Source organism: Myxine glutinosa, chromosome 1, assembly GCF_964187855.1.
Source record: "Myxine glutinosa chromosome 1, kmMyxGlut1.1, whole genome shotgun sequence".
Classification (NCBI taxonomy): domain Eukaryota; kingdom Metazoa; phylum Chordata; class Myxini; order Myxiniformes; family Myxinidae; genus Myxine; species Myxine glutinosa.
Genome location: NC_136261.1, coordinates 99,917,547 through 99,934,847, shown reverse-complemented (window position 1 = coordinate 99,934,847; position 17,301 = coordinate 99,917,547). Strand labels below are relative to the sequence as shown.

General features: G+C 50.9%; 4 non-coding genes across 4 annotated transcripts; all 4 read right to left on the bottom strand.

The window, feature by feature from the left end:
- Positions 1–1,296: 1,296 nt before the first annotated feature.
- LOC144890075 (5S ribosomal RNA) lies at positions 1,297–1,415 on the bottom strand. The gene has a single exon (XR_013622275.1). It is a non-coding gene; the product is annotated as a 5S ribosomal RNA (ribosomal RNA).
- A 3,749-nt stretch (positions 1,416–5,164) lies between these two features.
- Positions 5,165–5,283, bottom strand: LOC144890000 (5S ribosomal RNA). Its single transcript, XR_013622194.1, has one exon. It is a non-coding gene; the product is annotated as a 5S ribosomal RNA (ribosomal RNA).
- Positions 5,284–12,795: 7,512 nt separating this feature from the next.
- Positions 12,796–12,914, bottom strand: LOC144890064 (5S ribosomal RNA). Its single transcript, XR_013622264.1, has one exon. It is a non-coding gene; the product is annotated as a 5S ribosomal RNA (ribosomal RNA).
- Positions 12,915–16,664: 3,750 nt separating this feature from the next.
- Positions 16,665–16,783, bottom strand: LOC144890055 (5S ribosomal RNA). The gene has a single exon (XR_013622253.1). It is a non-coding gene; the product is annotated as a 5S ribosomal RNA (ribosomal RNA).
- Positions 16,784–17,301: the final 518 nt, after the last annotated feature.

The window sequence follows — 17,301 nt, the reverse complement described above, 5'->3', positions numbered from 1 at the left end:
GACTGCAGAGTGGCATGGTGTCCAGGAGGAGGAAAAAAAGCCTCCAAGACTGCAGGGTGGTATGGTGTCCAGGAGGAGGAAAAAAAGCCTACAAGACTGCAGAGTGGCATGGTGTCCAGGAGGAGGAAAAAAAGCCTCCAAGACTGCAGGGTGGCATGGTGTCCAGGAGGAGGAAAAAAAGCCTACAAGACTGCAGGGTGGTATGGTGTCCAGGAGTAGGAAAAAAAAGCCCACAAGACTGCAGGGTGGTATGGTGTCCAGGAGGAGGAAAAAAAGCCAACAAGCCTGCAGGGTGGTATGGTGTCCAGTCGGAGGAAAAAAAGCCGACAAGACTGCAGGGTGGCATGGTGTCGAGGAGGAGGAAAAAAAGCCTCCAAGACAGCAGGGTGGCATGGTGTCCAGGAGGAGGGAAAAAAGCCCACAAGACTGCAGGATGGTATGGTGTCCAGACGGAGGAAAAAAAGCCTACAAGACTGCAGAGTGGCATGGTGTCCAGGAGGAGGAAAAAAAGCCTCCAAGACTGCAGGGTGGCATGGTGTCCAGGAGGAGGAAAAAAAGCCTCCAAGACTGCAGGGTGGCATGGTGTCCAGGAGGAGGAAAAAAAGCCTACAAGACTGCAGGGTGGTATGGTGTCCAGGAGTAGGAAAAAAAAGCCCACAAGACTGCAGGGTGGTATGGTTTCCAGGAGGAGGAAAAAAAGCCAACAAGCCTGCAGGGTGGTATGGTGTCCAGTCGGAGGAAAAAAAGCCGACAAGACAGCAGGGTGGCATGGTGTCGAGGAGGAGGAAAAAAAGCTTCCAAGACAGCAGGGTGGCATGGTGTCCAGGAGGAGGGAAAAAAGCCCACAAGACTGCAGGATGGTATGGTGTCCAGTCGGAGGAAAAAAAGCCTACAAGACTGCAGAGTGGCATGGTGTCCAGGAGGAGGAAAAAAAGCCTCCAAGACTGCAGGGTGGCATGGTGTCCAGGAGGAGGACAAAAAGCCAACAAGAGTGCAGGGTGGTATCGTCTCCAGGAGGAGGAAAAATAGCTGACAAGAGTGCAGGGTGGTATGGTGCCCAGGAGGAGGAAAAAAAGCCCACAAGACTGCAGGGTGGCATGGTGTCCAGGAGGAGGAAAAAAAGCCTATAAGACTGCAGGGTGGCATGGTGTCCAGGAGATGGAAAAAAGCCTACAAGACTGCAGGGTGGTATGGTGTCCAGGAGTAGGAAAAAAAAGCCCACAAGACTGCAGGGTGGTATGGTGTCCAGGAGGAGGAAAAAAAGCCGACCCAGACTCCCCCTGCAGGAGAAAAAAAAGCCTACAACACCCGGGGTTCCCAGGCGGTCTCCCATCCAGGTACTAACCGGGCCCGAACCTGCTTAGCTTCCGAGATCGGACGAGATCGGGCGTATTCAGGGTGGTATGGTCGTAGGCAATAACTGATTCTCTTTGGAAATACTTGAAGGACTGAAAATGTTTCCCAAGTGAGAGTTTCGTATTTTCTGCCACCAACGGTGGATGGAGGTTATGTTTTTTACCCCTGTCTGTTTGTCTGTCTGTCCGTTTGTGAACAGGATATCTCAAAAGGTTGTAGACGGATTCGGACTAAATTCGGCAGAGATGTGGCGTGTGTGACAAAGACGAAATGATTCGATTTTGGTGAAGATCTGGAATCGGATCCGGCTCCGACAATTCTTTAAAATGATTCTTCACCATTGGGAGACAGGGCCAAAAACGATACATCCAGCAGGATATCTCAAAACGTTATGGACGGATTTGGACGAAGCTTGGTGGAGAGGTTGTGTGTGTGACAAGGAAGAATCGATTCAATTTTGGTGAAGATCTGGATCCGGACCCATCTCGTAGAATTTTAAAGTGATTCTTCACCATCGGGCCAAACAATATAGCCTCTGGCAGGATATCTCAAAAAGTTATGGTAGTTAAGGGGAACTCTGGAATACAAAACGTGACCAGCGCACCTGGTGGAGGTATGCTCTCTTCTGAGTGCCGTTCGAGTTTACTTTTAATTTCCATTTGAAACTTTTCTTTCCATCACGATCTTCTTTTTCAATGGAGAACCCTCACATTCTTTCCAATTCCTTATCGGTAATGGTAGTGGTGGCAGTAGTACGAGTGGTTTTTATTCGGCTTGTGGGAGTGGTAGTAGTCAGCTAGTAGTCGTAGTCGTAGTCGCAGTGGCGGTACTGATAAAAGTGGGCTCGTTGTAATCGTAGTAGGCCAATAGGGGTGGTGGAAGTACTCGTGGTCGTTGGGAGTAGTTGAAGGCTCGTAGTAGTGGTAGTTGTAGTTGAAGGCGAGGAGTAGTGCGGCAAAAACGAACATACCAGCGAGCGTGTCAGACAGCACAAATCGCAGACAATCAAAACAACCCTCCCCCTGCAGGAGAAAAAAAAGCCAACATCACTCTCCCTGCAGGAGAAAAAAAAACTTACAACACTCCCCCTGCAGGAGAAAAAAAACCCTACAACACTCCCTCCCCCTGCAGGAGAAAAAAAGCCTCCAAGACTCCCCCTGCAGGAGAAAAAAATCTTACAACAGTCCCCCTGCAGGAGAAAAAAAAACCCTGCAACACTCCCTCCCCCTGCAGGAGAAAAAAAGCCTGCAAGACTCCCCCTGCAGGAGAAAAAAAAAGCCAACAGCACTCCCCCTGGAGGAGGAAAAAAATCCAACAACACTCTGCCTGCAGGAGAAAAAAAGCCTACAACACTCCCCCTGCAGGAGAAAAAAATAGCCAACAACACCCTGCCTGCAGGAGAAAAAAAGCCTACAACACTCCCCCTGCAGGAGAAAAAAAAAGCCAACAGGACTCCCCCTGCAGGAGAAAAAAAAGTCGACAACACTCCCCCTGCAGGAGAAAAAAAAAGCCAACAACACTCCACCTGCAGGAGAAAAAAATGCCGACAACACTCCCCCTGCAGGAGAAAAAAAAGCCAACAACACTCCCTCCCCCTGTAGGAGAAAAAAAAGCCTACAAGACTGCAGGGTGGTATGGTGTCCAAGAGGAGGAAAAAAAGCCTACAAGAGTGCAGGGTGGTATGGTGTCCAAGAGGAGGAAAAACAAGCCTACAAGAGTGCAGGGTGGTATGGTGTCCAAGAGGAGGAAAAAAAGCCTACAAGACTGCAGGGTGGTATGGTGTCCAGGAGGAGGAAAAAAGCCGACAAGACTGCAGGGTGGTATGGTGTCCAGGAGGAAGAAAAAAAGCCCACAAGACTGCAGGGTGGTATGGTGTCCAGGAGGGGGAAAAAAGCCTTCAAGACTGCAGGGTGGTATGGTGTCCAGGAGGAGGAAAAAAGCCCACAAGACTGCAGGGTGGTTTGGTGTCCAGGAGGAGGAAAAAAAGCGTACAAGACTGCAGGGTGGTATGGTGTCCAGGAGGAGGAAAAAAAGCCCACAAGACTGCAGGGTGGTATGGTGTCCAGGAGGAGGACAAAAAGCCAACAAGAGTGCAGGGTGCTATCGTCTCCAGGAGGAGGAAAAATAGCTGACAAGAGAGCAGGGTGGTATGGTGCCCAGGAGGAGGAAAAAAAGCCTTCAAGACTGCATGGTGGCATGGGGTCCAGGAGATGGAAAAAAAAGCCTACAAGACTGCAGGGTGGTATGGTGTGCAGGAGGAGGAAAAAAAGCCTACAAGACTGCAGGGTGGTATGGTGTCCAGGAGGAGGAAAAAAACGCCCACAAGACTGCTGGGGGGTATGGTGTCCAGGAGGAGGAAAGAAAGCCCACAAGACTGTAGGGTGGCATGGAGTCCAGGAGGAGGAAAAAAAGCCGACAAGACTGCAGGGTGGAGAGGTGTCCAGTAGGAGGGAAAAAAGCCCACAAGACTGCAGGGTGGTATGGTGTCCAGTCGGAGGAAAAAAAGCCTACAAGACTGCAGAGTGGCATGGTGTCCAGGAGGAGGAAAAAAAGCCTCCAAGACTGCAGGGTGGTATGGTGTCCAGGAGGAGGAAAAAAAGCCTACAAGACTGCAGAGTGGCATGGTGTCCAGGAGGAGGAAAAAAAGCCTCCAAGACTGCAGGGTGGCATGGTGTCCAGGAGGAGGAAAAAAAGCCTACAAGACTGCAGGGTGGTATGGTGTCCAGGAGTAGGAAAAAAAAGCCCACAAGACTGCAGGGTGGTATGGTGTCCAGGAGGAGGAAAAAAAGCCAACAAGCCTGCAGGGTGGTATGGTGTCCAGTCGGAGGAAAAAAAGCCGACAAGACTGCAGGGTGGCATGGTGTCGAGGAGGAGGAAAAAAAGCCTCCAAGACAGCAGGGTGGCATGGTGTCCAGGAGGAGGGAAAAAAGCCCACAAGACTGCAGGATGGTATGGTGTCCAGACGGAGGAAAAAAAGCCTACAAGACTGCAGAGTGGCATGGTGTCCAGGAGGAGGAAAAAAAGCCTCCAAGACTGCAGGGTGGCATGGTGTCCAGGAGGAGGAAAAAAAGCCTCCAAGACTGCAGGGTGGCATGGTGTCCAGGAGGAGGAAAAAAAGCCTACAAGACTGCAGGGTGGTATGGTGTCCAGGAGTAGGAAAAAAAAGCCCACAAGACTGCAGGGTGGTATGGTTTCCAGGAGGAGGAAAAAAAGCCAACAAGCCTGCAGGGTGGTATGGTGTCCAGTCGGAGGAAAAAAAGCCGACAAGACAGCAGGGTGGCATGGTGTCGAGGAGGAGGAAAAAAAGCTTCCAAGACAGCAGGTTGGCATGGTGTCCAGGAGGAGGGAAAAAAGCCCACAAGACTGCAGGATGGTATGGTGTCCAGTCGGAGGAAAAAAAGCCTACAAGACTGCAGAGTGGCATGGTGTCCAGGAGGAGGAAAAAAAGCCTCCAAGACTGCAGGGTGGCATGGTGTCCAGGAGGAGGACAAAAAGCCAACAAGAGTGCAGGGTGGTATCGTCTCCAGGAGGAGGAAAAATAGCTGACAAGAGTGCAGGGTGGTATGGTGCCCAGGAGGAGGAAAAAAAGCCTCCAAGACTGCAGGGTGGCATGGTGTCGAGGAGGAGGAAAAAAAGCCTCCAAGACTGCAGGGTGGTATGGTGTCCAGGAGAGGAAAAAAAGCCCACAAGACTGCAGTGTGGTATGGTGTCCAGGAGGAGGGAAAAAAGCCTACAAGCCTGCAGGGTGGTATGGTGTCCAATCGGAGGAAAAAAAGCCGACCCAGGCTCCCCCTGCAGGAGAAAAAAAAGCCTACAACACCCGGGGTTCCCAGGCGGTCTCCCATCCAGGTACTAACCGGGCCCGAACCTGCTTAGGTTCCGAGATCGGACGAGATCGGGCGTATTCAGGGTGGTATGGTCGTAGGCAATAACTGATTCTCTTTGGAAATACTTGAAGGACTGAAAATGTTTCCCAAGTGAGAGTTTCGTATTTTCTGCCACCAACGGTGGATGGAGGTTATGTTTTTTACCCCTGTCTGTTTGTCTGTCTGTCCGTTTGTGAACAGGATATCTCAAAAGGTTGTAGACGGATTCGGACTAAATTCGGCAGAGATGTGGCGTGTGTGACAAAGACGAAATGATTCGATTTTGGTGAAGATCTGGAATCGGATCCGGCTCCGACAATTCTTTAAAATGATTCTTCACCATTGGGAGACAGGGCCAAAAACGATACATCCAGCAGGATATCTCAAAACGTTATGGACGGATTTGGACGAAGCTTGGTGGAGAGGTTGTGTGTGTGACAAGGAAGAATCGATTCAATTTTGGTGAAGATCTGGATCCGGACCCATCTCGTAGAATTTTAAAGTGATTCTTCACCATCGGGCCAAACAATATAGCCTCTGGCAGGATATCTCAAAAAGTTATGGTAGTTAAGGGGAACTCTGGAATACAAAACGTGACCAGCGCACCTGGTGGAGGTATGCTCTCTTCTGAGTGCCGTTCGAGTTTACTTTTAATTTCCATTTGAAACTTTTCTTTCCATCACGATCTTCTTTTTCAATGGAGAACCCTCACATTCTTTCCAATTCCTTATCGGTAATGGTAGTGGTGGCAGTAGTACGAGTGGTTTTTATTCGGCTTGTGGGAGTGGTAGTAGTCAGCTAGTAGTCGTAGTCGTAGTCGCAGTGGCGGTACTGATAAAAGTGGGCTCGTTGTAATCGTAGTAGGCCAATAGGGGTGGTGGAAGTACTCGTGGTCGTTGGGAGTAGTTGAAGGCTCGTAGTAGTGGTAGTTGTAGTTGAAGGCGAGGAGTAGTGCGGCAAAAACGAACATACCAGCGAGCGTGTCAGACAGCACAAATCGCAGACAATCAAAACAACCCTCCCCCTGCAGGAGAAAAAAAAGCCAACATCACTCTCCCTGCAGGAGAAAAAAAAACTTACAACACTCCCCCTGCAGGAGAAAAAAAACCCTACAACACTCCCTCCCCCTGCAGGAGAAAAAAAGCCTCCAAGACTCCCCCTGCAGGAGAAAAAAATCTTACAACAGTCCCCCTGCAGGAGAAAAAAAAACCCTGCAACACTCCCTCCCCCTGCAGGAGAAAAAAAGCCTGCAAGACTCCCCCTGCAGGAGAAAAAAAAAGCCAACAGCACTCCCCCTGGAGGAGGAAAAAAAGCCAACAACACTCTGCCTGCAGGAGAAAAAAAGCCTACAACACTCCCCCTGCAGGAGAAAAAAATAGCCAACAACACCCTGCCTGCAGGAGAAAAAAAGCCTACAACACTCCCCCTGCAGGAGAAAAAAAAAGCCAACAGGACTCCCCCTGCAGGAGAAAAAAAAGTCGACAACACTCCCCCTGCAGGAGAAAAAAAAAGCCAACAACACTCCACCTGCAGGAGAAAAAAATGCCGACAACACTCCCCCTGCAGGAGAAAAAAAAGCCAACAACACTCCCTCCCCCTGTAGGAGAAAAAAAAGCCTACAAGACTGCAGGGTGGTATGGTGTCCAAGAGGAGGAAAAAAAGCCTACAAGAGTGCAGGGTGGTATGGTGTCCAAGAGGAGGAAAAACAAGCCTACAAGAGTGCAGGGTGGTATGGTGTCCAAGAGGAGGAAAAAAAGCCTACAAGACTGCAGGGTGGTATGGTGTCCAGGAGGAGGAAAAAAGCCGACAAGACTGCAGGGTGGTATGGTGTCCAGGAGGAAGAAAAAAAGCCCACAAGACTGCAGGGTGGTATGGTGTCCAGGAGGGGGAAAAAAGCCTTCAAGACTGCAGGGTGGTATGGTGTCCAGGAGGAGGAAAAAAGCCCACAAGACTGCAGGGTGGTTTGGTGTCCAGGAGGAGGAAAAAAAGCGTACAAGACTGCAGGGTGGTATGGTGTCCAGGAGGAGGAAAAAAAGCCCACAAGACTGCAGGGTGGTATGGTGTCCAGGAGGAGGACAAAAAGCCAACAAGAGTGCAGGGTGCTATCGTCTCCAGGAGGAGGAAAAATAGCTGACAAGAGAGCAGGGTGGTATGGTGCCCAGGAGGAGGAAAAAAAGCCTTCAAGACTGCATGGTGGCATGGGGTCCAGGAGATGGAAAAAAAAGCCTACAAGACTGCAGGGTGGTATGGTGTGCAGGAGGAGGAAAAAAAGCCTACAAGACTGCAGGGTGGTATGGTGTCCAGGAGGAGGAAAAAAAGCTGACAAGACTGCAGGGTGGAGAGGTGTCCAGTAGGAGGGAAAAAAGCCCACAAGACTGCAGGGTGGTATGGTGTCCAGTCGGAGGAAAAAAAGCCTACAAGACTGCAGAGTGGCATGGTGTCCAGGAGGAGGAAAAAAAGCCTTCAAGACTGCAGGGTGGTATGGTGTCCAGGAGGAGGAAAAAAGCCCACAAGACTGCAGGGTGGTTTGGTGTCCAGGAGGAGGAAAAAAAGCGTACAAGACTGCAGGGTGGTATGGTGTCCAGGAGGAGGAAAAAAAGCCCACAAGACTGCAGGGTGGTATGGTGTCCAGGAGGAGGACAAAAAGCCAACAAGAGTGCAGGGTGCTATCGTCTCCAGGAGGAGGAAAAATAGCTGACAAGAGAGCAGGGTGGTATGGTGCCCAGGAGGAGGAAAAAAAGCCTTCAAGACTGCATGGTGGCATGGGGTCCAGGAGATGGAAAAAAAAGCCTACAAGACTGCAGGGTGGTATGGTGTGCAGGAGGAGGAAAAAAAGCCTACAAGACTGCAGGGTGGTATGGTGTCCAAGAGGAGGAAAAAAACGCCCACAAGACTGCTGGGGGGTATGGTGTCCAGGAGGAGGAAAGAAAGCCCACAAGACTGTAGGGTGGCATGGAGTCCAGGAGGAGGAAAAAAAGCTGACAAGACTGCAGGGTGGAGAGGTGTCCAGTAGGAGGGAAAAAAGCCCACAAGACTGCAGGGTGGTATGGTGTCCAGTCGGAGGAAAAAAAGCCTACAAGACTGCAGAGTGGCATGGTGTCCAGGAGGAGGAAAAAAAGCCTCCAAGACTGCAGGGTGGTATGGTGTCCAGGAGGAGGAAAAAAAGCCTACAAGACTGCAGAGTGGCATGGTGTCCAGGAGGAGGAAAAAAAGCCTCCAAGACTGCAGGGTGGCATGGTGTCCAGGAGGAGGAAAAAAAGCCTACAAGACTGCAGGGTGGTATGGTGTCCAGGAGTAGGAAAAAAAAGCCCACAAGGCTGCAGGGTGGTATGGTGTCCAGGAGGAGGAAAAAAAGCCAACAAGCCTGCAGGGTGGTATGGTGTCCAGTCGGAGGAAAAAAAGCCGACAAGACTGCAGGGTGGCATGGTGTCGAGGAGGAGGAAAAAAAGCCTCCAAGACAGCAGGGTGGCATGGTGTCCAGGAGGAGGGAAAAAAGCCCACAAGACTGCAGGATGGTATGGTGTCCAGTCGGAGGAAAAAAAGCCTACAAGACTGCAGAGTGGCATGGTGTCCAGGAGGAGGAAAAAAAGCCTCCAAGACTGCAGGGTGGCATGGTGTCCAGGAGGAGGAAAAAAAGCCTCCAAGACTGCAGGGTGGCATGGTGTCCAGGAGGAGGAAAAAAAGCCTACAAGACTGCAGGGTGGTATGGTGTCCAGGAGTAGGAAAAAAAAGCCCACAAGACTGCAGGGTGGTATGGTTTCCAGGAGGAGGAAAAAAAGCCAACAAGCCTGCAGGGTGGTATGGTGTCCAGTCGGAGGAAAAAAAGCCGACAAGACTGCAGGGTGGCATGGTGTCGAGGAGGAGGAAAAAAAGCTTCCAAGACAGCAGGGTGGCATGGTGTCCAGGAGGAGGGAAAAAAGCCCACAAGACTGCAGGATGGTATGGTGTCCAGTCGGAGGAAAAAAAGCCTACAAGACTGCAGAGTGGCATGGTGTCCAGGAGGAGGAAAAAAAGCCTCCAAGACTGCAGGGTGGCATGGTGTCCAGGAGGAGGACAAAAAGCCAACAAGAGTGCAGGGTGGTATCGTCTCCAGGAGGAGGAAAAATAGCTGACAAGAGTGCAGGGTGGTATGGTGCCCAGGAGGAGGAAAAAAAGCCCACAAGACTGCAGGGTGGCATGGTGTCCAGGAGGAGGAAAAAAAGCCTATAAGACTGCAGGGTGGCATGGTGTCCAGGAGATGGAAAAAAGCCTACAAGACTGCAGGGTGGTATGGTGTCCAGGAGTAGGAAAAAAAAGCCCACAAGACTGCAGGGTGGTATGGTGTCCAGGAGGAGGAAAAAAAGCCCACAAGCCTGCAGGGTGGTATGGTGTCCAGTCGGAGGAAAAAAAGCCGACAAGACTGCAGGGTGGCATGGTGTCGAGGAGGAGGAAAAAAAGCCTCCAAGACAGCAGGGTGGCATGGTGTCCAGGAGGAGGGAAAAAAGCCCACAAGACTGCAGGATGGTATGGTGTCCAGTCGGAGGAAAAAAAGCCTACAAGACTGCAGAGTGGCATGGTGTCCAGGAGGAGGAAAAAAAGCCTCCAAGACTGCAGGGTGGCGTGGTGTCCAGGAGGAGGAAAAAAAGCCTACAAGACTGCAGGGTGGTATGGTGTCCAGGAGGAGGAAAAAAAAGCCAACAAGGCTGCAGGGTGGTATGGTGTCAAGGAGGAGGAAAAAAAGCCTCCAAGACAGCAGGGTGGCATTGTGTCCAGGAGGAGGAAAAAAAAGCCTACAAGACAGCAGGGTGGCATGGTGTCCAGGAGGGGGAAAAAAAGCCTACAAGACTGCAGGGTGGCATGGTGTCGAGGAGGAGGAAAAAAAGCCTCCAAGACTGCAGGGTGGTATGGTGTCCAGGAGGAGGAAAAAAAGCCCACAAGACTGCAGGGTGGTATGGTGTCCAGGAGGAGGGAAAAAAGCGCACAAGACTGCAGGGTGGTATGGTGTCCAGTCGGAGGAAGAAAAGCCTACAAGACTGCAGAGTGGCATGGTGTCCAGGAGGAGGAAAAAAAGCCTCCAAGACTGCAGGGTGGCATGGTGTCCAGGAGGAGGAAAAATAGCTGACAAGAGTGAAGGGTGGAATGGTGCCCAGGAGGAGGAAAAAAAGCCCACAAGACTGCAGGGTGGTATGGTGTCAAGGAGGAAAAAACGCCTCCAAGACTGCAGGGTGGCATGGTGTCCAGGAGGAGGAAAAAAAGCCTCCAAGACTGCAGGGTGGTTTGGTGTCCAGGAGGAGGAAAAAAAGCGTACAAGACTGCAGGGTGGTATGGTGTCCAGGAGGAGGAAAAAAAGCCCACAAGACTGCAGGGTGGTATGGTGTCCAGGAGGAGGACAAAAAGCCAACAAGAGTGCAGGGTGCTATCGTCTCCAGGAGGAGGAAAAATAGCTGACAAGAGAGCAGGGTGGTATGGTGCCCAGGAGGAGGAAAAAAAGCCTTCAAGACTGCATGGTGGCATGGGGTCCAGGAGATGGAAAAAAAAGCCTACAAGACTGCAGGGTGGTATGGTGTGCAGGAGGAGGAAAAAAAGCCTACAAGACTGCAGGGTGGTATGGTGTCCAGGAGGAGGAAAAAAACGCCCACAAGACTGCTGGGGGGTATGGTGTCCAGGAGGAGGAAAGAAAGCCCACAAGACTGTAGGGTGGCATGGAGTCCAGGAGGAGGAAAAAAAGCCGACAAGACTGCAGGGTGGAGAGGTGTCCAGTAGGAGGGAAAAAAGCCCACAAGACTGCAGGGTGGTATGGTGTCCAGTCGGAGGAAAAAAAGCCTACAAGACTGCAGAGTGGCATGGTGTCCAGGAGGAGGAAAAAAAGCCTCCAAGACTGCAGGGTGGTATGGTGTCCAGGAGGAGGAAAAAAAGCCTACAAGACTGCAGAGTGGCATGGTGTCCAGGAGGAGGAAAAAAAGCCTCCAAGACTGCAGGGTGGCATGGTGTCCAGGAGGAGGAAAAAAAGCCTACAAGACTGCAGGGTGGTATGGTGTCCAGGAGTAGGAAAAAAAAGCCCACAAGACTGCAGGGTGGTATGGTGTCCAGGAGGAGGAAAAAAAGCCAACAAGCCTGCAGGGTGGTATGGTGTCCAGTCGGAGGAAAAAAAGCCGACAAGACTGCAGGGTGGCATGGTGTCGAGGAGGAGGAAAAAAAGCCTCCAAGACAGCAGGGTGGCATGGTGTCCAGGAGGAGGGAAAAAAGCCCACAAGACTGCAGGATGGTATGGTGTCCAGTCGGAGGAAAAAAAGCCTACAAGACTGCAGAGTGGCATGGTGTCCAGGAGGAGGAAAAAAAGCCTCCAAGACTGCAGGGTGGCGTGGTGTCCAGGAGGAGGAAAAAAAGCCTACAAGACTGCAGGGTGGTATGGTGTCCAGGAGGAGGAAAAAAAAGCCAACAAGGCTGCAGGGTGGTATGGTGTCAAGGAGGAGGAAAAAAAGCCTCCAAGACAGCAGGGTGGCATTGTGTCCAGGAGGAGGAAAAAAAAGCCTACAAGACAGCAGGGTGGCATGGTGTCCAGGAGGGGGAAAAAAAGCCTACAAGACTGCAGGGTGGTATGGTGTCCAGGAGGAGGGAAAAAAGCGCACAAGACTGCAGGGTGGTATGGTGTCCAGTCGGAGGAAGAAAAGCCTACAAGACTGCAGAGTGGCATGGTGTCCAGGAGGAGGAAAAAAAGCCTCCAAGACTGCAGGGTGGCATGGTGTCCAGGAGGAGGAAAAATAGCTGACAAGAGTGAAGGGTGGAATGGTGCCCAGGAGGAGGAAAAAAAGCCCACAAGACTGCAGGGTGGTATGGTGTCAAGGAGGAAAAAACGCCTCCAAGACTGCAGGGTGGCATGGTGTCCAGGAGGAGGAAAAAAAGTCTATAAGACTGCAGGGTGGCATGGGGTCCAGGAGATGGAAAAAAAGCCTACAAGACTGCAGGGTGGTATGGTGTCCAGGAGGAGGAAAAAAAGCCTACAAGACTGCAGGGTGGCATGGTGTCCAGGAGGAGGAAAAAAAGCCTCCAAGACTGCAGGGTGGTATGGTGTCCAGGAGGAGGAAAAAAAAGCCAACAAGGCTGCAGGGTGGTATGGTGTCAAGGAGGAGGAAAAAAAGCCTCCTAGACAGCAGGGTGGCATGGTGTCGAGGAGGAGGAAAAAAAGCCTACAAGACTGCAGGGTGGTATGGTGTCCAGGAGGAGGAAAAAAAAGCCAACAAGGCTGCAGGGTGGTATGGTGTCAAGGAGGAGGAAAAAAAGCCTACAAGACTGCAGGGTGGCATGGTGTCGAGGAGGAGGAAAAAAAGCCTCCAAGACTGCAGGGTGGCATGGTGTCGAGGAGGAGGAAAAAAAGCCTCCAAGACTGCAGGGTGGCATGGTGTCGAGGAGGAGGAAAAAAAGCCTCCAAGACTGCAGGGTGGTATGGTGTCCAGGAGAGGAAAAAAAGCCCACAAGACTGCAGTGTGGTATGGTGTCCAGGAGGAGGGAAAAAAGCCTACAAGCCTGCAGGGTGGTATGGTGTCCAATCGGAGGAAAAAAAGCCGACCCAGGCTCCCCCTGCAGGAGAAAAAAAAGCCTACAACACCCGGGGTTCCCAGGCGGTCTCCCATCCAGGTACTAACCGGGCCCGAACCTGCTTAGCTTCCGAGATCGGACGAGATCGGGCGTATTCAGGGTGGTATGGTCGTAGGCAATAACTGATTCTCTTTGGAAATACTTGAAGGACTGAAAATGTTTCCCAAGTGAGAGTTTCGTATTTTCTGCCACCAACGGTGGATGGAGGTTATGTTTTTTACCCCTGTCTGTTTGTCTGTCTGTCCGTTTGTGAACAGGATATCTCAAAAGGTTGTAGACGGATTCGGACTAAATTCGGCAGAGATGTGGCGTGTGTGACAAAGACGAAATGATTCGATTTTGGTGAAGATCTGGAATCGGATCCGGCTCCGACAATTCTTTAAAATGATTCTTCACCATTGGGAGACAGGGCCAAAAACGATACATCCAGCAGGATATCTCAAAACGTTATGGACGGATTTGGACGAAGCTTGGTGGAGAGGTTGTGTGTGTGACAAGGAAGAATCGATTCAATTTTGGTGAAGATCTGGATCCGGACCCATCTCGTAGAATTTTAAAGTGATTCTTCACCATCGGGCCAAACAATATAGCCTCTGGCAGGATATCTCAAAAAGTTATGGTAGTTAAGGGGAACTCTGGAATACAAAACGTGACCAGCGCACCTGGTGGAGGTATGCTCTCTTCTGAGTGCCGTTCGAGTTTACTTTTAATTTCCATTTGAAACTTTTCTTTCCATCACGATCTTCTTTTTCAATGGAGAACCCTCACATTCTTTCCAATTCCTTATCGGTAATGGTAGTGGTGGCAGTAGTACGAGTGGTTTTTATTCGGCTTGTGGGAGTGGTAGTAGTCAGCTAGTAGTCGTAGTCGTAGTCGCAGTGGCGGTACTGATAAAAGTGGGCTCGTTGTAATCGTAGTAGGCCAATAGGGGTGGTGGAAGTACTCGTGGTCGTTGGGAGTAGTTGAAGGCTCGTAGTAGTGGTAGTTGTAGTTGAAGGCGAGGAGTAGTGCGGCAAAAACGAACATACCAGCGAGCGTGTCAGACAGCACAAATCGCAGACAATCAAAACAACCCTCCCCCTGCAGGAGAAAAAAAAGCCAACATCACTCTCCCTGCAGGAGAAAAAAAAACTTACAACACTCCCCCTGCAGGAGAAAAAAAACCCTACAACACTCCCTCCCCCTGCAGGAGAAAAAAAGCCTCCAAGACTCCCCCTGCAGGAGAAAAAAATCTTACAACAGTCCCCCTGCAGGAGAAAAAAAAACCCTGCAACACTCCCTCCCCCTGCAGGAGAAAAAAAGCCTGCAAGACTCCCCCTGCAGGAGAAAAAAAAAGCCAACAGCACTCCCCCTGGAGGAGGAAAAAAAGCCAACAACACTCTGCCTGCAGGAGAAAAAAAGCCTACAACACTCCCCCTGCAGGAGAAAAAAATAGCCAACAACACCCTGCCTGCAGGAGAAAAAAAGCCTACAACACTCCCCCTGCAGGAGAAAAAAAAAGCCAACAGGACTCCCCCTGCAGGAGAAAAAAAAGTCGACAACACTCCCCCTGCAGGAGAAAAAAAAAGCCAACAACACTCCACCTGCAGGAGAAAAAAATGCCGACAACACTCCCCCTGCAGGAGAAAAAAAAGCCAACAACACTCCCTCCCCCTGTAGGAGAAAAAAAAGCCTACAAGACTGCAGGGTGGTATGGTGTCCAAGAGGAGGAAAAAAAGCCTACAAGAGTGCAGGGTGGTATGGTGTCCAAGAGGAGGAAAAACAAGCCTACAAGAGTGCAGGGTGGTATGGTGTCCAAGAGGAGGAAAAAAAGCCTACAAGACTGCAGGGTGGTATGGTGTCCAGGAGGAGGAAAAAAGCCGACAAGACTGCAGGGTGGTATGGTGTCCAGGAGGAAGAAAAAAAGCCCACAAGACTGCAGGGTGGTATGGTGTCCAGGAGGGGGAAAAAAGCCTTCAAGACTGCAGGGTGGTATGGTGTCCAGGAGGAGGAAAAAAGCCCACAAGACTGCAGGGTGGTTTGGTGTCCAGGAGGAGGAAAAAAAGCGTACAAGACTGCAGGGTGGTATGGTGTCCAGGAGGAGGAAAAAAAGCCCACAAGACTGCAGGGTGGTATGGTGTCCAGGAGGAGGACAAAAAGCCAACAAGAGTGCAGGGTGCTATCGTCTCCAGGAGGAGGAAAAATAGCTGACAAGAGAGCAGGGTGGTATGGTGCCCAGGAGGAGGAAAAAAAGCCTTCAAGACTGCATGGTGGCATGGGGTCCAGGAGATGGAAAAAAAAGCCTACAAGACTGCAGGGTGGTATGGTGTGCAGGAGGAGGAAAAAAAGCCTACAAGACTGCAGGGTGGTATGGTGTCCAGGAGGAGGAAAAAAACGCCCACAAGACTGCTGGGGGGTATGGTGTCCAGGAGGAGGAAAGAAAGCCCACAAGACTGTAGGGTGGCATGGAGTCCAGGAGGAGGAAAAAAAGCCGACAAGACTGCAGGGTGGAGAGGTGTCCAGTAGGAGGGAAAAAAGCCCACAAGACTGCAGGGTGGTATGGTGTCCAGTCGGAGGAAAAAAAGCCTACAAGACTGCAGAGTGGCATGGTGTCCAGGAGGAGGAAAAAAAGCCTCCAAGACTGCAGGGTGGTATGGTGTCCAGGAGGAGGAAAAAAAGCCTACAAGACTGCAGAGTGGCATGGTGTCCAGGAGGAGGAAAAAAAGCCTCCAAGACTGCAGGGTGGCATGGTGTCCAGGAGGAGGAAAAAAAGCCTACAAGACTGCAGGGTGGTATGGTGTTCAGGAGTAGGAAAAAAAAGCCCACAAGACTGCAGGGTGGTATGGTGTCCAGGAGGAGGAAAAAAAGCCAACAAGCCTGCAGGGTGGTATGGTGTCCAGTCGGAGGAAAAAAAGCCGACAAGACTGCAGGGTGGCATGGTGTCGAGGAGGAGGAAAAAAAGCCTCCAAGACAGCAGGGTGGCATGGTGTCCAGGAGGAGGGAAAAAAGCCCACAAGACTGCAGGATGGTATGGTGTCCAGACGGAGGAAAAAAAGCCTACAAGACTGCAGAGTGGCATGGTGTCCAGGAGGAGGAAAAAAAGCCTCCAAGACTGCAGGGTGGCATGGTGTCCAGGAGGAGGAAAAAAAGCCTCCAAGACTGCAGGGTGGCATGGTGTCCAGGAGGAGGAAAAAAAGCCTACAAGACTGCAGGGTGGTATGGTGTCCAGGAGTAGGAAAAAAAAGCCCACAAGACTGCAGGGTGGTATGGTTTCCAGGAGGAGGAAAAAAAGCCAACAAGCCTGCAGGGTGGTATGGTGTCCAGTCGGAGGAAAAAAAGCCGACAAGACAGCAGGGTGGCATGGTGTCGAGGAGGAGGAAAAAAAGCTTCCAAGACAGCAGGGTGGCATGGTGTCCAGGAGGAGGGAAAAAAGCCCACAAGACTGCAGGATGGTATGGTGTCCAGTCGGAGGAAAAAAAGCCTACAAGACTGCAGAGTGGCATGGTGTCCAGGAGGAGGAAAAAAAGCCTCCAAGACTGCAGGGTGGCATGGTGTCCAGGAGGAGGACAAAAAGCCAACAAGAGTGCAGGGTGGTATCGTCTCCAGGAGGAGGAAAAATAGCTGACAAGAGTGCAGGGTGGTATGGTGCCCAGGAGGAGGAAAAAAAGCCCACAAGACTGCAGGGTGGCATGGTGTCCAGGAGGAGGAAAAAAAGCCTATAAGACTGCAGGGTGGCATGGTGTCCAGGAGATGGAAAAAAGCCTACAAGACTGCAGGGTGGTATGGTGTCCAGGAGTAGGAAAAAAAAGCCCACAAGACTGCAGGGTGGTATGGTGTCCAGGAGGAGGAAAAAAAGCCGACCCAGACTCCCCCTGCAGGAGAAAAAAAAGCCTACAACACCCGGGGTTCCCAGGCGGTCTCCCATCCAGGTACTAACCGGGCCCGAACCTGCTTAGCTTCCGAGATCGGACGAGATCGGGCGTATTCAGGGTGGTATGGTCGTAGGCAATAACTGATTCTCTTTGGAAATACTTGAAGGACTGAAAATGTTTCCCAAGTGAGAGTTTCGTATTTTCTGCCACCAACGGTGGATGGAGGTTATGTTTTTTACCCCTGTCTGTTTGTCTGTCTGTCCGTTTGTGAACAGGATATCTCAAAAGGTTGTAGACGGATTCGGACTAAATTCGGCAGAGATGTGGCGTGTGTGACAAAGACGAAATGATTCGATTTTGGTGAAGATCTGGAATCGGATCCGGCTCCGACAATTCTTTAAAATGATTCTTCACCATTGGGAGACAGGGCCAAAAACGATACATCCAGCAGGATATCTCAAAACGTTATGGACGGATTTGGACGAAGCTTGGTGGAGAGGTTGTGTGTGTGACAAGGAAGAATCGATTCAATTTTGGTGAAGATCTGGATCCGGACCCATCTCGTAGAATTTTAAAGTGATTCTTCACCATCGGGCCAAACAATATAGCCTCTGGCAGGATATCTCAAAAAGTTATGGTAGTTAAGGGGAACT